Consider the following 21126-nt stretch of genomic DNA (forward strand, 5'->3'; position numbering starts at 1 on the left):
ATGGGTAATAATTTTTTTAGTCAATTAAAAAAAAACAAGATATTATTGTAATCAAATTCTAAAATAATGATTTATTCCATCCCTGTTTGTATTGGAAGACGATTGAGTCTAGTGTCGATAGCAATGTTCCTCACTACAGGTGTTTTAGCTTAGTAAGCATTGTTTGTTCACGTACCTTCCTTTTGAGATCTTAAGTGATTATCTACCGCCCTAATGCGTGTAACTGTATTTCTACTCGAGTAATTTATTCCATGATTAAAATACTAGCATGCGTGTAAGAGAGCGCGTTGATTGAATATTTTAAACCTAACGCAGAATGCGAAGTATGTTTATCCCGTTTAGAATACTTACACAATCCCATTGAAATGCTCTTTGGGTGATTTTTGACTAAATGGTGTCGTATAAATCATCCAGAATTACGATTAATAATCAATAAAAAACATTTCCCCTGTAAAAAAATCTCTAAAACTCAATTGTTTTAATAAGGATGATGAGTGCTATCCGGAGCTGGATTTAAAAAAATCATAAAAAAAGAAACTGTTAAAATTGAAGGAATTTACAAAGCACGTTTTAAGCTTCGTCGTTTATCCCTATTCCTGCCAATTTCTCAGTTGGTTAATCATAAACGCGCTGAAAGACGACATAATCCGACGGTCTAACCTTCAAATGATAAATTATGCCTTCGAAACAAGAAGTAAGTCTACTAGATTTTTATATCTTTTAAATAAATATTATGTTTGAAATCGGGTTGTGGTCCTGTGGCTAGTGTCTCGGACTCACGGACCGAAGGTCCGTGGTTCGAATCCCACTCTACCCCAACTCGATTCCATTTTCTAATAGTGAGTTATTTACAACTCGTTGAAAATGGCCCTCAAAATTAAATATTTGGGTAAATCATAAAAACGCAAATATTTCTTTTTACAAAAAAAAAAATATATATATATAAATTTGTTGACCATTTTTACACATAAACGCCATCCCGTCCGATGCATGTGGTGAATCGTGGCACAACCTTCTTTATCTTTTCTTCTTCTTCTCCAGCCAACATCTTCCACTACTTCAGAGCCTCTTTCTGCATCTGCTCGTAGGTCGAAACTTTAATACCACCCCTTCAGGGAGGCGAAACGATAGTAATTTTAAGGCGCCAAATCAGAAAATACGGAGGGTGGTTTAAAACATCCCAATCAAATGATTTTAAGAGCGCCACAGTCTTAGCAACCAAGGCGCCCAAAATAAGGCGTTTTTATTGATAAACCTTACAAGTTAATTAAATACAAATAAATAAAAAGCATTAATTAAATGGTTGGCTTGTTAACTAATATGTAACAGTTGTTCAATGTGCGCAATGGGAACTTTAACTGTAAAGGAATTACAAAAATATAAATATAAAAGATCTTAGAACTAATTACAATATTCAACAAAGCACAAAATTTGTATTTTTTATGTTGGACAATGGCAAAAAATAGTTCATTATTTGAATGGACAACAATCCAATATCTCATAGTGCGCTCAATCTCAATTTTCCACACAAGTAAAGCCAAACGTAATCCGACACATCCCAACCACAGGTTTCCGCAGAGCTGAAGTTTTGGGGCCGAAACTGAAACCACGGCCGAAACTGGCCAAAACCAAAGCTCCGGTCGGTCACTATTTGTTATCTCTTTCTATCGAATCGTTGAGTACATCGCAGTATTTGCTTTGTCAAAGATAGCTAATAAAGAAATAAAGTGTATTTATTATAAGCAAATAAGAATAATTTGTCGGTCTCGTGGTGTAATGGTCAGCCCGTTAGCCTGCCATGCAAGAGGTCTCGGGTTCGATTCCCGACATGGTTGATTTGAAATATTTATTTAAAAGGGTGTTTTCACACCAGAATATTTCATAGTCCCTGGACTGGTACCTGAATCGTAAGACTGATCATCTCACCTTCATGTTGCAAAAATGATCGAGATACGCTGCGATTGGTGTACCAATGCAGTGCCTTATGCTCCATTAGGTGCGGAAAGAGAACGATAAATAATAATATATAATTATACTATTAACAAATTACTACAGGGATGGAGAATACCTTAAATAATGGAATATGGAAGTCTAGACATTTACAGTGCTTATGACATGTCATTGGCTGGTTTGAGTGGCCACTTACACACTGTGTAACATTCACTATTTTGCCTGTGTTTGAACATCCATATTTCTTCAATTCTTCCATTTGTTGATTTTAGTGAAGTTAAAGAGCTGAAACCTTTATTGTTGTGAAGAGATTAATCTGACTGAAATATTTCACATACTAGGCAATGCCTGAAAACAATTTTTCAATTTTTAAACTTTTTTTTGGACCAGTTGGTCTCATTACAATATTTGAGTTTGTCCAAATGTTCGTAGACAAAAGACAGGATTTCATCTCCCGAGGGGGTGAAATCTAGTCTTTTGTCTACGAACATTTTGACAAACTCAAATATTGTAATATAATTATACCTTTTGTAAATTTAAATAGATTTAAAGATTGTTTAGATGAAATGTAAATTTATATATACTCATTATTGCCAATCTGTTAGGGCTTCCATAAGCCTGTTGATTGGCTTTAAAAAAGTCAGTGGAGAATTGATTGTAAGTAATTACTGTAATATAAGATTCTGCACAAAAAAACCATATCGTTTTACGTAATAATTTAATTAATCAACACAAAATATTTATACGTATCTCATTTGTACTGTTTAATAAAAAAAGGGTATGTTTTTACTACTATTTTAAGATAGGTATATACAAGCTAACCGCTCAAAAAAACGCTTAATGTACATAAAACTAGAATACATTTCTTAGCATTGACATTTATAAGTAAATTCTAAAAACAGAAAAGAAACATTATGCTTTTGGGGAGGAATGTATAAAATAATACATATTTTGTAAAACGCCATTATTTTGCATGTCTACGCAAAACGCAATATTTGAATGAAATTTCCATAAAAATAAAACATGCGAGATAGTAATTTATTCATCGCACTGCATATAACACAAGGTAAAATAAATATTGAATTTATATTTACATGTAACAGAAAGGTTAAAATAACTTGTGTGGGAAAATATTTACGTCTCTATTATTTTAAAAATTGAAATAAATATATATCGTCATGATTGTAGAACATCGACAAGTGTGATTTTTTAAAATTTTTACATGAGAAAGGTTTTTTTTTTGACACTTGATGTCACAGTTTATCGCAGGAGGCAAAACAAGCAGTTCACAATGGAGTTCTAGTGCCAACTCTAATGTATGCGAGCGAAGTATGGAATTGGAAAAATAATGATGAAAATAGGTCAAATGCTGTCAAAATGTGATCCCTCAGACGAATGTGTGGTAAAACGATGTGTGATAGGTGCACAAATGTTGAGATCCGTGAACTATGTAAAATATAAGGCTGAGACTTGGGACTGAGGGGTGCTGCGTTGGTTTGGACATGTAGAGCAAGTGGACAGCGAAAGAACGGCTAAAAGGATCTACGATGCGAATGTTGATGGATGCAGAAAACGAGGAAGACCGAAAAAGACATGGCTCGATTAAGTCCATCAAATACTTGAAGATGGACATGTCAAGAGTAGAAATAATCGGCGTGCGTGCATGAGAAGATGTATGAATGTAGAGGAAGCGAGGTCTGTAGGTATGCAAAGACAGAGTGATATGGCTTTCTGGTTTGCTTAGCTTAGGTTTGGTAGCGTAGCGTGATGGTTTGTTTGTTTGTTTGATGTCATAAATCGCAAAGAAGGTATCCCTGTTAGGAAGGATACGGAATAAATTAGACATTAAAACCTCTCTGCTGATATTTAAAAGTATTATCGTTCCCCACATTGATTATTGCTCCAGTATTTTATATTTAAGTAATGAAGGAGATCTAAAAAGACTCCAAATAATACAAAACAAAGCGATGAGGATAATATTAAGACGTGGAAGACGAACAAATGTTGAGAAAATGATTCAACTTCTAGATATCATGACAATTGATCAAAGAATCAAATTCAATGTTGCCAATGAAATAAACAAAATTATTAAAGGAATAGTTCCGAGATATTTTCAAAATAAACGAAAAAATAATGAGTTCTTTCATAACTATGCAACAAGAGGATCTAAAAATATAAGACTGGAAGAGAAATCAAAAGCAATGTCCCAGAACTGCCTTATGTACAAGGGAATAAAACTATTTGAAGAAATTCCAGAAAGCATAAAAAATAAAATGAATGTAAATATATTTAAAATTAAATGTAAAAAGTATATATGTGAAAAATATTAGGTAGTATATAGTGTAAATAGTGAATATAATTAATGAAAATGTACATATGAAACAGTTGATATTATAAATTAGGATACTAAGTGTAAAATAGTGATAAATAATGTTAGAATAAGTATAGATGTAAATATTGTGTTGTAAATATATATTAGACTATGTTACATAGAACTAAATAAATTAATAAAAAAAAATTAAAAAAATAACTTGATGAGCATATGACATTTGATACTTGAGTTAGTTATATATACCAGGCGCGTTCCGCCCATACATACTGTGGATGCGGCATATCCCCTGTATATTTGAAAATAATATCATTTTATTATTAAAAATTATAAATATGAAAAAAAATCTGCAAATATTCCTAAAATGGTCACAAAAAATGTTCGAGCGCACGTGATAGACAAATTCAAAGAATATTTTCAGCATACATTCCGACCGACGCCGACGTATGCGTATTTCTCTCATTTCCTATATCAAAGTACTGAATATCAAGGTACCTTGATACTACTCTTCATTTTGAGTCTAGTCCTGTTACAAATGTTCGAATTTCCGCGCACGAATGTTAAGATTCATAACGTTGTCAAAGAAAAACTTTGAAAAATTATAGCGCCGATAATCTGTTACATACAAAAAAAGACTTAGTTTGATAGTTTTATCAACAACATTAACAGTGATTTCTTTTTGCAAATATTTACATAAGAAATGACAAGATTAACCATCCTGGCTTTTTTCATCGTCATTTCCTTTTCGCACCTAATATTGAATAAGGCACTGCATTGGCACATCAATCAAAATATATCTTGATCATTTTTTTGTTACGTGAAGGCAAGATAATCAGTCTTACGCTTCAGGTGCCACTCCGGGGACTTTGAAATATTCTGTTGTAAAAACAAGTTAAATAAATATTTCGTGTCAAGCACGTCGGGAATCGAACCCGAGACCTCTTGCAAGGCAGGCAAAAGCGCTAACCATTAAATCACGAAGCGGACCGTTAGTAATTAGTAATTCAACAATTGGGTTGATAAATATAAAACGCCAATATGTCCACACATTTTTTTTTGTGACATTCGTTCTACAAAGTGTAGTGAAAATAAGTTATTTCACTACTATTAAAATAAAAATATGTCCTCATTATTCCAATGAAAACACTGTCGAAAAACTATGTTTTAATTTAGAAGTTAGTGGTGGATTGTCAACTCAATTTTGGTTTAAAAAAACCGGCATGATATTCCGGTCCACCGATTATTTCAATGGAATATTGAAAAGCCAGTAAGAAGATATATTTTTTTCACAGAATTTTAATATTTACTTACCTATATATTACCTATACCAAATAAAATATCTTATAACTTAAACGCTTATCTCTTGAGTGGTTTGTTTTGGTAAATCTTTCTAAGAATTAACAAGTCAAATGTAAGTAAAACAACTTTATATCCCATATGTACGTATGTACTCGTACTTAGTCAAGTAATAAGGCAGAATCATTTTAATAGAAAAACATGTAATATTTTGATTGATTGATTAAAAAAAAAACAACTTTTTTCATAATTATCATCATCAAACCCTTATCCGCACCTGGTGGTGCAAAGGGCACTGTAATGTCAAATTGAACGCGGCGTTAATTATTCATCTGTTACAGGAATGTATGGCGATCAATCTTACGTTTAAAAATTTCAGTGGATAACCACATTTAAAAACGAATATTTCATGTGAGGTGACATTATTTTTATTATAAATTATAGTTTGTAAGAGAAAGATCTGAATAAATATTTTTTTTATTTTCTTATTAACAAATTTCATAAAAGGTGCATGTTTTTTTAAAATTCTATACATATCTACTTTATACATCTAATAAACGTTATCACTGTAACTCTCAAAAAAAAGAATAACTTTTGTGCTTGGAGAAATAAATAAAAATATAAAAAAATAAAATGTTAACTTTCCCGGGAATCGAACCGGGACCTCAAGCATAGTGGGCGAAGGGATTAACCCCAACACTGCGAGGCGGACGTTTCGACATTCGATTTCTTAATTCAGGATTTTTACCTGAGAGCAGCCATCGAGTCAAAAACACTCATCCAGGATTCTGGTTCTTTTTCACGAACAAAACTGTATTCTTCATCCGCCCGGACACAAACTGAATTTAATTGTAAAATATTATTTCAAAAGGATTTTTAGAATTTTTATAATTTACTAAAATATTTCAATTTAAGGGAACGTTTTGTAATATTTTTAATTAAATTAAAATTGATCACCTATCTGGGTCAGTGTTTTATTTGGTTAGAAAAAGTGAGATTGATTTCTCGAATGTTTAAATAATGGAGGTGTATAAAAATATTACCGAAACGAATTGTGAGTCAGGTTAGTAACAACCGCGCCTTGTATGAAGTCAGATATTGATCCTAGAATTGGCCAATACCGAAGTTCGTGGCCGGTTTTGGCAATCGACAATCGACTCCATTTATTTAGTTTGTCGTCTGCTATGTGTTATCGTTTGTCTGCTTGTCGAACACAACACATCAAACTTAATTTCTTAATTTTACTGTTTTGAATTTACGGAAAAAGTCCGTTTTGAACATCATATGTCATATTGTCGCCGTTCAGACGTATATTGTTAACGTATATTGTTATATATAAATTACTCGTTTGAAAAAAGTTTGTTTGAAAATGTCCTAACAAGACGAAACGCGTCACAATATACCCTTTGTATATTTTATGAAAAATAAAGTAGAATTATAATCCAATAAACTTGTTTTATTTTGGATACATTACCAAATCAAACAAAAAAATATATACTTCAAATGTTCATGCAATTATACTTATTTTCGTACAAAAATTTCTGTTTTTCTTTATTTACAGTCGAAGATAACTCTTACTGTTATCAAAAACATTTTTCACTTTGTGGTATGACATTTTACACTTATATGTTCATAAATTTGTGTAAACCACTTTAATTTAAAGTTATACTTCGACACAATTCAATTCAATTAAATAAAATCAAATTCAATTAAATTCAACTTAGAGTCCCTTTTTAAAAATATTCCCGTTATGATTCATTTTATCTTCTTTCTCTCTCTTTCTTTCATTTTTCTGTCTTTCATACAATATTTTATAATTTAAATAGCAACGCGAGTAGTAATAAGTTAATAATAAAATAATTAAACAACTTTGTTTTTAACCACTAATTTTTATTTTTCACCGACCGGTTTCAAAGCAAACAAGCTTCTTTGTCAAGGTTTACGTAACTAATGAATTGATTCCTTTTTATTTTATTTCTATCATGTTAACTAAATACGACACGTGGACCCAATAAATCAAGTGGTTTTTTCTTACACGGGTGGTAATTTGATATCTTTATTTTCGAAGTAAGCCAGGAGAAGACTAAAAGAAATATTGTTTATTTGGTTATTAATTATTGTTTTCTTATTATGAATCGCTTTTTTAATTTCTAAGATTTCTAAGTTCTCTAATTTTAATATTTTATTTTCAACAAGTTGTTTAATTATTTTATTATAATGAATAACCACAAAGTTAGTGCTTCAAATATAAACTTTATAATAATAAGTTAGTTTATTTCCTGACGATGAGGTAGTAACCTCGCAACCGGTCGAAGTATAACTCTAAATTAAAGTGGTTAATACAAATTTATAAACACATAAGTGGAAGATAACTCTGTTAATTTCCCAACTTACGAAAAAGTTGGACTTAAATTGATTCTTAAGGTAAAACTTTCAATGGTCACTAATAGGATAAAAGTTCTAAGTCAAAAGCCAGATTTAGGACGGTACAAAGAGACGTTATTTTTACGGAAATATTTTGTTTACTTATTTATATGTTCGGTGTAAAAATAGCCAAGGGGATTCGTGACCAGCCACTTCAAACATTAAGTGTTCGAAGATGCATTTATTTAGCCTAATGGAATTCAGAAAATGCTTGAGGTGAGGTTGGAGGTTAACACACATCCAGTAAAGCTACATATGTTCCCATTCATCTTGAGATCTCTGGCTTACAACTTATTGCACCTTAGAATAGTGGCTATTAGTTCTTAATTGAAAACATCTCCCATTACAAAGTGACGCTAATGCCTTCCACGGCCGAGTTTCCTATGTGTCCATCTTGCAATTAGCGAGTCTAATGCGGTTGAAAATCAAGTTTCGAAGCAGTTTCCTCGACAATCAACAACTTAAGGTGTCGACAAACGCATCTAGGTTCATAGTAAAAAAGTGATCTTGTAATACATTCGAACAAGTTGATTGCGAACAAGCGGAAATAAAATTCAGTTAAAAATAAATTAAATCAACATTAATCATAAAGGTGATTGAACATGGATAGTCGATAAGAAAATGTACTAATAAGATAACAGATATTTGTTTAGTATATTTTTACTTAAGTCGTAGACTGAGCAAATTTTCTTTTTGATATCAAGAAATGAATTGGCTCAAAAGTTCCCAAAATACTATATTCAGGTACGAAAAATTCGATAACGTGAATAAACGAATAGATAAGATTGCCAGAAAGCGTTTTGGTAGCCATTCGGTCTGACACATAAAGGAGCAAAATAACTCCGGCAACTTGTAATTATAAATCGCGTTTCGTGCTCAAGATGAACGGTTATCGCGAATGGATCGCGTCAGGCTGATGGAACGATTCGTCTCAGGTAGACAAGTCCGCAGAAAGTAGAACTAACGAAGTGGACGGTGACATTACACGAGAATACCATCTGGATAGGTCAGCAGCCCGGGGCGATCATTTCAGATGTCTTGGCGAACGCCTCTTAACATAGAAATTACCGATTCCAGGGTTTTGCAATTACAATTCCATGCTTGCACCTTACTAGGAGTCAAGGTACGGTGGTGGTGATAATCGTGATCTTGGGAAAACCAGTCCATGAATACAATGTTTATTTTGTGTTGTTAAATATACCTGCGGTGATGCTTTTAAGTCACAATAGCACCATCAGTCTAGTTCTATTATGAAACTATTTTCTGCAGTTGATTAAAATACTGCTTCAACATCTGTATATCCAGACCGAGCATATAACTATGTAAATTAAGCTATTGCATTGAAGCTTTAGTAATAAAACTTCAAACTCCGTTTTCACAAACAAAGAATTAATGCAGATCTACATTTAATGGAAATATTTCATTGATGTTAGAATGACATTAACGTTCTTAAAGCAACACAGGATTAATCATGGAGCATATCGATAATGCTTATTAGACTGAAATAAATTGTAATCGGGAGATGGAAAGCAATGATTTAAAAAAAAATGATTGAGTAAGTCGGTAATTATTTTACTATTTTTCCCTGTTTATAACACGGTTTTCAATTGTTTATCAATTCTTCTTCTTTTTGCTGTGTTTTATGCTCATAATTATTTTGTTTTTAAATGACCGATTTCTAAAACCGAAGCGAGACTAAATGAAAATAATTAAAACCAATCGAACAGCATCAAAAAGTATTTTGGTGATTTTAACACAGAATAAAATAATAATTTGACTAGTTTTTCTAAATTTCTTCCTTATTGCTCTTTTTCTGGGAATTATTTTTGAACCTGACATAAAGCCTACGATCCACTAAGCTGGTTCTTAGAATGGGGCGCATGTGCGCTGTTGTAGATAAGTCCGCCGATAGAACTTATCGGATGCTTTCCGAGTTTGGAGAACGAGGAAGGATCGCCATCGCCTGGGGCAGAAATTCCATTAAATGCCGGCAGGTCGTGTTGCAGCTATTGCGCTTGATATTTAATTCGAGAACGCGGAGAGATGGATTTGAGGATGTTTTCAGAAGGAAAAAGTAACTCAAAATAGATATAATCATTAATTTATTCCAATATTTGAGTTTGTCCAAATGTTCGTAGACAAAAGACTGGATTTCACCCCCTTGGGAGTCATTTAGATTAACAAATTACAACAGGGATGGAGAATACCTAAAATAAGGGTATATAGAAGTCTAGGCATTTACAGGGCTTATGACCTGTCATTGGCTGGTCCAAGAAGAAGTTAAAAAATTGAAAAATTGTTTTCAGGCGTTGCCTAGTATGTGAAATAATTCAGTCAGATGAATCTCTTCACAACAATAAAGGTTTCAGCTCTTTAACTTCACTAAAATCAACAAATGGAAGAATTGAAGAAATATGGACGCTCAAACATAGTCAAAATGGTGAATGTTACACAGTGTGTAAAGTGGCCACTTAAACCAGCCAATGACAGGTCATAAGCCCCGTAAATGCCTAGACTTACACGTTCCCTTCTCTAAAATGTTCTCCATCCCTGTTGTAATTTGTTAGGAAAAATACGAAAACAAATTAAAAGTTGATCTAAAAAAGAAAACATTGACATTTATACTATTTTTGACCCAGTTTATAAATAAATTATTAGGAGAAGAGAGGCGTAAATTATAATTTTCCGTTGTGTCTTTTAAGTAGAAGTTATACAATTTAGGGGCAAGGACAAAATTGAATCTGCAACACTTGATTTTTTCTTTGAATAATATGATGGTTTGAGTTTTGAGGGAACAAGTGCTGACGATTTACACCATATTTTAGAAATTGGAGACAATATATCTGTTTAATATTTTACAATGCTTGAATTTATGGGTTATTGAAAATTTTGAGAATTTTTCACAGACAATATACAGTTCGGTTTTCAAGACCATGAAACGATTTACTACGAAATATAAAAGTTGCATCATTATTATGAGTGTTCAATAAACAACTGAAGTGTTACCTTTTTTAGAACCTCAACCATTTCTCAGCCATCGATATTTATATCCTTTCTCCTTTAATCTCTTTCCTGTGACATATATTTATATGTATTTTACTTTCTACAACCACTCTCCTAAACTTGTTTTCCACAAATCCCCTCTATATTACAATTTGTTGTTTTTTGCAAAAATTAAATTGATTTATAGCTGTTACACATGAATCATTTACTGTCGACAATTTGGTTAGTTGGAAGAAATGGCTGGGTAGAGACAAACCCGTATGTGCGTACTTAGTGCAAAAGTTTGAAAAAATATTATTTGATCGCTCTACAAATTGAATAAACCAATCCTTCAAAATTTAAAGTAAGCTACCTGTCTAATATTCTAACGCGTCATTTAATTATTTTACGTGGGAATGTTATATAATGTAATACGACGCAGGTGCTCTGAATTTAGATAATGATAGATAGGTTCTTTAATTAATTATTTAAAAATGTAAAGCGTAATATGTAAGAAAGAATTGCGTGGTGCTGACAAAACAAATTAAATGAAATGCTTGGATTGCACATGCATACTGAGAATGCCTTGAAATATGATCTAATTAAAAAACGCACTGGATGCAAATTTTACGTGTAAAACTTCAGAAAAGTTTTGAGTCATTAACAAAAAACATGACAACCTAACGCATTCAATATTATTGCACTTTTCATTCGAAAGTGATTTTTTTTTATATATTTATTTTTTTAATTTTTTTTTATTCAGGAAACATACAGTACAGTTACAAAGTTTAATATTTTACACAATTAGACATACTTATAATGGACCAGTGAAGTTTCCATATTATAAAGCAATTATATGTAAGGTTAATTATGAAAGTATAAAAAAGAGAAGGAAAAAGAAAAACATACATGAAAGTTGTTTAAAAATTAAAATTTTAGTGAAAAAAAGATATTTTAAAGTTTGTAGTTTGTAGAGTATTTACAAATGGAAATAATATTAAAAATGAAGAAAATTTGTAAGAGTAATTAAAAATTATGAATTGTTAATATCGGGCGCCCATATATATTTTTTATTCTCAGGTACTTTTTAGCGATCTATTTTATTATTTATTGGTCCGTCTCGTGGTCTAACGGTCAGCTCGTTTGCTTACAGATCAGACATTATCTCGGGTTCGATTCCCGACGTGGCTAACATAAAACATTGATTTGAAAATGTGTTTTTACACTAGCATTTCAGTCTCCGGATTGGCACCAGAAGTGAGTGACAAAAATGATCAAGATACAATGCTGTTGATGCACAAATGCAGTGCCCTTTGCACCTTTGGGCGCAAAAAGAGTATTGTGATGATGATGAGGTTTGGAAGGTGAGGAATTCGATTTCTGACTACGTTAATCTTTACAAAAAAATAAAAAATAAACAGAAATGGAGAGTAGATATAAAAGACTAGGTCTTACTGGGCATACGGCATGTGTTTAGCTGATTTGAGTGATCAGTTCAGTAACTGACGGATCAAAAGGCCTGCAAATGCCTTGTACATATTGTCCAAACAATTGTTTAAAATTTAACGAAAAAATCTTACTGCAGGAAAATAAGTCAAGTAAAATCCAACACAATATACGTACCGACATGGGATCTTATTAAAAAAAAAATGTTATGCAACATGAGCATCATACTCAATTAGAGGTAGCAACGTCATATTATTATGTGGATAATATTTGTATAATTTATGATACCGTTTAGTTTTAATCCGATTATTTATTCATTAACAATTTATCAGGTTTGTCAAAAGTGTTATTATAATAAACTATTTAACAAATATGGCGGATGCCTCAAAATGTCTTATTTTAAAAATAAACCTTTCTTGCAGGAAAAGATGAAGCTTGCACAAAAAACGGGCTTCTACCTGCATTTTAACATCGAACAAAAACTCATAATTGTTTACCTGAAGAGCTAAAAATTATTCACAGGTACAAAACTTGATTGACGCATCTCCTATTGTTTATTTTTTCTATAACGTTATTGAATCTTTTCGGTATCTTCTTTTATAAGTCAGAAGATGTAGGAATCCGTGTTACAGTCCATTCAAATATTTAATAAACCTTTGCTTATATATGTGCGTGATGGAATGTTTTCAAATAAAATATGTAGTCTAGTGTGCCTACTAACACAAACAAAATTTGTATGTTTACTTGGTTCACCGACAGGCACATTAATATAGGCTTAGTAATTATTCGAACGCTCTGTACCCAATATGGGTTTTTTAATCGTCCCTACGCAAGTCGTTTTCGAACCACTTCAACTTACTCATACATTATGGGTTTAGTAAAATAGATGTTTAAACTGACAAAGAAGAACAATTGTTTTTTTTTCAACTCGACTTTACTTGAGTAGAAGGAAAAAAGGCGAAGGTTTTACTATTAGTAATGTTTCAAAAGTGTAAGTATTATTACAAAGGTGAATGTTTTATCATAATCATTTCCATCTCGCACCTAATGGTGCATAGGGTACTGCATTGGTTTACAAATCGCAACGTTTCTTGATCATTTTTGTTCCACGAAGGTAGGTTGATCAGTCTTACGTTTCGGGTGCCAGGAACTATAAAATATAATTGTGTAAAAACACCTCTTTAAATAAATATTTCATATCAACCAAGTAAGGAATCGAACCTGAGACCTCTTGCATGGTAGGCAAATGCGCTGAACACTACACCACGAGGCCGACACAAGTGTTTATTTATTATTAATACGCCAAAGTCGCAATTATTAACATAATTAATAATAAAAAAGAGTAAGTTTTATTATTAGTAATACAGGGTATTCATTAAACCCTGTTACATCCGAAACCACGATGATCAGTATGAGCAAAAAAACAAATTGGCACATGAAAATAATTTTTTAAAACGAATAAAATTTAAAAAAATATAATATCAAAAAAAGTTTTATTCAAGTTTTAAAGTTCCAATATCACAAAAAGTCATTTTCATGAATATAACCTCAAAAGAGCTGTAAATAAATATTTCTTGTCAACCGTATCGGGTATGGAACCCGAGACCTCTTGCATGTTAGGCAAACGCCCTAACCACTTATTCTATTAAATATAAGAAAAAAACAAACGCTTTGAACTTAAATAAAAAAATGTAATTATGGAAATATTGACAAAATGGCTTGTATATAAAGAACAATTCAAAGACGTAAGCATAAAAAAATGGAACAAATCATGAAATACTTGCATTTCTGTGCATTTCAAGATTATTTCATATTCATTGCGTCGTCCGTAACACGAATAAAACTATATTGCTGCCATTATTTAGAGTGTGATGGCGTGAGAAGCCTCCCGTGGTTGTCATGTGTCAGCATTTAGCGCAAGATGTCGGCAATAAACTCCATTGTGATGGTAATATGTGTTATGGAGCTCGTACATTGGGTACCAAGTACTGAGAAAGGAAAGGAATCCCAACGCAGGCGTAGGCGTTCCCAATAGGGTTTCGATACTTCTTACCTTTGGTACATGCGTACTGCAATAAAATACATTCAGAAGGTTTATAAATAATGCAAAATAGCGTGCATTTTAAAGTACTCGGTTGTGTTTCAAATGAAAATTGGAATTTAAATTATCCGCCTTGTCGTCTAGTGTTTAGAGCGTTTTTCCAGCATGCAAGATTTTTCGTTTTCAACTCCTGGCACGGTTGACATAAAATAAGGTGTTCTTACGCCGCTTAATTTCATGGTTACTGGAGTGGTATTCTAAATCTTCTCTACTTCTAAGAGAGTGGTTAATTTGGGGATTTTTATTTTTTGCATGCGTCTATATTCTGCTTCATATATTGCCAAACTGATGAATTAACGTTCAATGATGTATAAGAGTGCGACAAAACGACAAAAAAGTAATACAGTTAAGTCATGTCCACCTAATTAAGTATTTTGGGTAGTGCTTAATTGATATAGCAATAATGTTCTAAATGAAAACCATCATGTTTGGTTTCACATGTTCGTATTTATTGGATGTTTAATCATCAGTGTGGCTAAGTACAGTTGCGTAAAAAAAAAACAAATTAACCACTCTCTACCCCTGCGAAAAGATTCATAATACTATCCCTGGTAGCGTAAGACTGTTTGTCTTGCCTGAGTTGAGTTACGAAGCGATAAGTGTACCAATGTGGTGCCCTATGCAACACTAGGTGGGGATAAAAGAATTATGATAGTGGTTGTGTGTTTAAAATGTAAAAGACCCGTTAAAAAAATTTCAGTAAGAGAAAAAAAAAATTGAGGCGTTCGAAATGTGGTGTTGGAGAAGAATGATCCGGATTTCATGGAGAGGCGATGTGTACAAATGTGTCCATATTAAAAGTATGAAATATTGGGGATCGGCTGTCAACTATATTTTTCAGGTGAATCCTATAATATTTTGGACACCTCTCCAGGAGAGAACCTGCCAAAGGCTTGTTGTAATGGGCGGAGTGGAGGAAAGAAGATCCAGAGGTCGCTCAGCTACCCGGTGGAGCGACTAAATCAAATCTACGCTGGAGTATTCAGTGACTGATGCTCTTCGCTCTGCCCAGAGTAGGAATACCTGGAGGCAGACCACAAAAATAATGATCAAGTGCAGCCACCATCCCAAGTCACGAGGGAAAGGACGAGAGACGGAAACGATCAACCATAAGTTATTTTCTGTAACGGTCATCGAAAATAATGCATATTTCAAAATGCTTTATAATTAAATCCTATAAAAAGTTTTAATAAAACTGAATCATATTATCAAACGTCTTTCTCACACAACACGTCTAAAACTCACACAACACCGTCAATTTTATCACATAACTATGCATGTATCAATAGTGATATTATGCAACCGTGCATGTGTGAAAATATTGAGCAGTATGTTTATTTATGTTTAACTATAGATTGTAATTTTAAATGGGCTGTACGTATGAGAAAATTGTGTAAGCGATTAAAAGCAATAAGTAATAGAATGTTTATATTAAAATATTATGTCCCTGTTCATACTTTACGAATTATTTATTTATCTCTTTCTGAATCAATTGTACGATACGCTATAACTTCCTGGGGGTTATAAAGTGAAACTAATATTTATATTATTCAAACTTTGCAAAATTCTGTAATCAAATTGCCACTACATAAAGATGTATGCCGCCAGAGACACAATATTTCAATATCATTGATATATAAATTTGTAAATAAATTATCTGTTAGGGCTCTACTTTGGTACAAATTAATTTGTCAGCATGCATCGCACTCCGAGTATAATCACAAGTTGGTTCATGATTACAACACCAGGTTTACTAGTATGGAAGGGCAAGCTGTTACTAGATATTGCATTAAAAATGGCAAAAGGACACGGCAATACAGTATACCTAAAATATTTAACATGTTACCAAACAATATTAAAAATACTAAGTTAAATACAGAAGTGAGACGTTTGCTCAAATTACGGTTAATAGAAAAACGTTTTTTGTATTAGTGATAGTTTTTAATTTTTGATAATGTAAAAGGTATGTTATATGTAATATTTTTAATGTAAAATTATTTTTAATCTTAATTTTTTTTTTATTTATTAAGGAAAAACAACAGTTGTTATAAATTAATACAAAATATAAAAAATAGTACATACATCCAGTTAAAGTTTTTCAGAAATTTAATGAGAGAACATGTTACACAGTAAAGAGAAAAATAATATTATTATATAAGACATGAGAAAAAAAAAAGAGCTCGTAAGAAGGTTAAGGGATGAGGAAATCGAGTGGAGGAGTGGAGGAGAGGGATTTTCATAATATAGTTGACCAATTCAAAATTTTGATATTATAATAAAATAAACATAATTAAAGGAACATAAACTTATTACACACTGACAAATAATGTTGTTAAGTATAATGTAAGTTAAGTATGAATAATCGAAGCAGTTTATAAGAACCTGCTGACAAGTTGTATGTATGCGACTCAGCAGGATTTTAATTTAAGACAATTTGTAAATATTTTTGAAAAATAAATTAAAAAAAATGAAAAAAACTAAATTAAGATTATTGAAAAGAACAATGATTTTCTAAAAAAAAAACTTTATATGAGTAGACAAAGCCTTGATGTTATCTCTGAATTGAGCATATTAAAAAAACATTTAAAGATAATATCGAATCAACAAAACACAATGCGTGAATTAATGCATCCAATTGTTATGTCATAGAACAAAATAGAGCAAAGGTATGCTGTGTCCTAATTTAGTAACGGATTGTTATCTTATGTAATAATTCGTAGTTTGAGTATGTTCGATAAAAAATGTCAGTACCATTCATTATCAGACAAATTACCTTGAAAAAAGATAAAGGTTTTTGTATTGAATGTCAGAACACAAAATTATAACAATCGATCATTATTACACCACACAAGTTGAAGATTATAAATACTACAATATATAAATAAAATCACAATAGCTGCGGTTTTAGTGCAAGGAATATTTTGGAGAGACCGCATAACAAATGGTGAGGTATTGGACATGATCGAGTCTTTTCAACTTTTTTGATTATTTTTATTTTTAAAAAAGCAAAAATTACGATGGTATTAATATTTTATTCGTGCGACGTCGGATAATTTTTCTACGAAGGTTAAAAACATGCATATTTTGAATTACCCGAAAACGAGACGTTTCGCGTCCTGTGGGACAACCGGCACGTATGACCCTTTGGCGCCAAACTTGTACGCAATGTTTAATAGGAGCGCAGTCGGTAGTCATAACGCGTGACGTCAAAATGACGTGATACCAACTGCGAGACGCTTTAAAATTATTAGTTATATCATAAGAGTCGATATTTATAAATTGATAGTTATTTCGTTTAAGAGTCGTAAAAATCTGTTCTAAATACCTACACATTATATTTTTAACGTTATTTCTGACTTGTGAAAATACCCTAGTGGAGAAAATATAAGCTTGCTAACTAAATGCCATATTAATGAGGTATGCCAATGAGGATTATAAGATTTTTTTTATCAGATTATCAAACTAAACAAAAAAAAAAAAAAATATGAATCGGATTATCATCGCTAAGATTTAACAAATTTTTGTAATTTTGAAATTACTCTGCGCGTGACGTCATCAGTTCTGTTTGGTGGGTTTCTAATATCCCGGGTGAGCAAAGAGAATAATATAGACTTTGGAAAAAAATACTATAATTTTTAGTTGAGGAAACACAGCTATTAGTTTTGATAGAATGTAAGTCTTTCACAATTAATTTAATATTTCCCTTAACCCATCCGCTTTGTCTGGGCTTTCCCTATATAATATGACCACTGATGTATACAGGTTTGGTTTGGACATGTAGAGCGAATGGACAGCGAAAGAATGGCTAAAAGGATCTACGATGCAAATGTTGACGGATGCAGAAAACAAGGAAGACCGAGAAAGACATGGCACGATCAACTCCATCAAATACTTGAAGATGGACATGTCAAAAGTAGGAATAATCGGCGTGCGTGCATGAGAAGATGTATGAATGTAGAGGAAGTGAGGTCTGTATGTCAAGATAGAGTGTTATGGCGTTCTATCCTCGCTGCCTACCCCTACGGGGAAACGGCGTGATGGTTTGTTGTTGTTGTTGTGATGTATACAAAATATACGCGTTTTGATATTAGCTCCATCTCAAGTCGGCTCAACACGGTGGCCACTGACACTGCGGAATAATTGGCAATAAAAGAGCTGATGAAAAGGCTCGGGAAGCAACTCTCAAAAAAACAGTTCCTGAGCAGTTTTGCTAAGAGAAAAATAAGAAGCAGAACTTTACAGCTCTGGCACGATCGTTTTTTAGCAGAGCCCACAGCAAAGGTAACAATAATGTTTTTCCATATATTTACCATGCTTTTGAATTCAGGAAACTGCAGCGTACAGGACACGAACTTACACAAATCCTGACAGAACATGGCGGATTTATGAGCTATTTACACAGATTTAAGATATCTGAGATCAACACTTGCCCATGCGATGATGTTACTCTCCAAGATGTCTCCCATCTATTGATGCATTGCCCCTTTTTTAGTCTGCAGAGGATGCAACAGGAAGCGCGATGCAGAAATCTAAATGAGGATTTGCACGATGTTCATGTGGTAATTAGTCATAAGGACTTGTCAAGGGAGGTAACATTATACATGATAGATATAGTAAAGGCAATAAAAGGTATCAATGATAGCAAGACACCAAACGCCGAACACTCTTTAAGTGGATCGGAAGATCTGTTGACGAATTACAACAGTCCGCCTTCTCCTGACGAATTTTCTGTGGTTTCCTCGTCACTAGAGCAAATGCGGAGAGGCTCCTGAAACAGGCCACAGCCGAAACCTCTCCCCCGATCCTTACACAATATGGCTCAATTTAGCTGAACGGTTTTCTACAGTTGCAGTTATTTGAATAATTTTCTCATTACATGCGGCAGCATTATTCTGCGTAGCGTCATGTCTGATTACATCGATCGTCTGTTAGAGGATGAAAGCAAGGGAGGCAACTAGCCACGAATTCAAATGCCATCTACGCGCTTGCAACGCGTCTATATATGCATTTATACGTCATTGCGAGTGAAGCTTTTCGTCGACATTTAATTTAAATAATAACGTAACGCGCACAAAACTTAGTCGATGATGCAATAACTAAAAGAACATAATATGATTTAACAACATAATAATAAAAATTAGATTATGATTAACGGAAAAGTGATATTCGAAATAAGATTCGTTAACTAGGATAATCAAACTGTTCAAACATTTTACTAAATGTTGTTAAATATTTGTGTATAACCACATACTGATTTTTCTGTGTCTACCAGTTTTGAGACGTATCCGTCTCTTCGTCAGGACACCAATAAAACCAACATGCAAAACCCACTATACACGAACCACAATATCGCCAGTTCGACGAAGAGACGGGAACGTTTCGAAACCGGTAGACATAGAGAATTCGGAAAGTGGTTATATACAAATATTTAATAACATAAAGTAACATTATTGACCACAAAGTTAATGCTTTAAATGTTAATAATGGCAGGCGCCGTGGCGCAGTTGGTAATACAACTAACTGTGAAACTAGCGTCGCGGGTTCGATTCCCGCCAGTTGCAAAAAATAAATCCAAGAAAGATTTTTTCTCAAATTCTTTCCATATCTTATTTCCCACCTGCTGACAAGTATCTAAAAAAGAGGTTAAACGGGTTATTCCTTTAAAAATTTATAAATTTAAAAATTATCGTAAGACAAATCGAGTGTTTTAAAACATATAATGCTTTCCAATCCTGTAGAAATCAAACCATTTTGGTGAACATAATTATGATGAGGATTGAAACGATACATAGTTTAAGAATTCGGAGAAAAGAGATGTTAAACAATGCACCATTAATACAGTTGTAAGTTGTGAATCAATGAAGAGGGTTATGAATTAAATGATGATTGATGATTCTTGATGACAAAAACATCGAAACACTTACCAAAACGGAGATTGCTGGTTAATTTATCTACGAGATACATTTGGCTGGTATTAGAACAACACTTTATTAATCAATCTTATTCACAACTAAACAGTCAAGTCGGAAATATCTTGAAATACTGATCTTCATTGTCACAATGAATTCACTATTTGATGTAATTTATGCATGAAACACACTAGAGTCTAATCGACGAAGAACGGTTTTTAAGGTTGTTGAAATATTCACGCGAAACACCTGAAAATAAAAAATAAGGGTTGGAATCATGTCTTTTGCTCGTAATTTTCCACCATGAATTTGAGAAAAAAAAATTGTAACCAATACTGAATTTAAAATCGTAAAATTATCCAATGATCAGGGAAAAAATGTGGGTCAAGGCACTATTTAATTTTAAATAAACATATTATAAAACGAACGATATAAACAAATTTGTTTGAAGTTCTTTCCGACATACATATATATTATTTCGAACAGTATTTCCGCGTCCAATGCTGTCATCTGCGAGCTGCGAGTACTTTGATTTAATTTTATGAGATGGAAAAATGCAGAATCAATATGAAATAATGAAAACTGTATTATTCGTATCAAGGGCGGTGCGTGAAATGTTTTTATTTGGGATCGGAGCGATGAAAAAAATGAACCTTTTAATATTGTAATATAATATTATACGTTCGAAG

The 21126-nt window shown here is 32.6% G+C and overlaps 1 long non-coding RNA gene across 2 annotated transcripts in view; it reads right to left on the reverse strand.

The window, feature by feature from the left end:
* LOC148275669 (uncharacterized) overlaps window positions 1–21126 on the reverse strand; it is a 181936-nt gene that overhangs the window by 125910 nt on the left and 34900 nt on the right. Inside the window, exon 2 of one of the 2 annotated variants that reach the window (XR_015823964.1) lies at window positions 20453–20686. The exons of the other annotated variant lie outside the window; for it this stretch is intronic. This is a non-coding gene — a long non-coding RNA (uncharacterized LOC148275669). The remainder of the gene's footprint in view (window positions 1–20452; window positions 20687–21126) is intronic. 2 annotated transcript variants of the gene reach the window in all.

The sequence above is a fragment of the Micrasema longulum genome, unplaced genomic scaffold (assembly GCF_059751315.1).
Source record: "Micrasema longulum isolate JH-2025_06_02 unplaced genomic scaffold, ASM5975131v1 h1tg001365l, whole genome shotgun sequence".
In the NCBI taxonomy this organism is placed as follows: Eukaryota; Metazoa; Arthropoda; class Insecta; order Trichoptera; family Brachycentridae; genus Micrasema; species Micrasema longulum.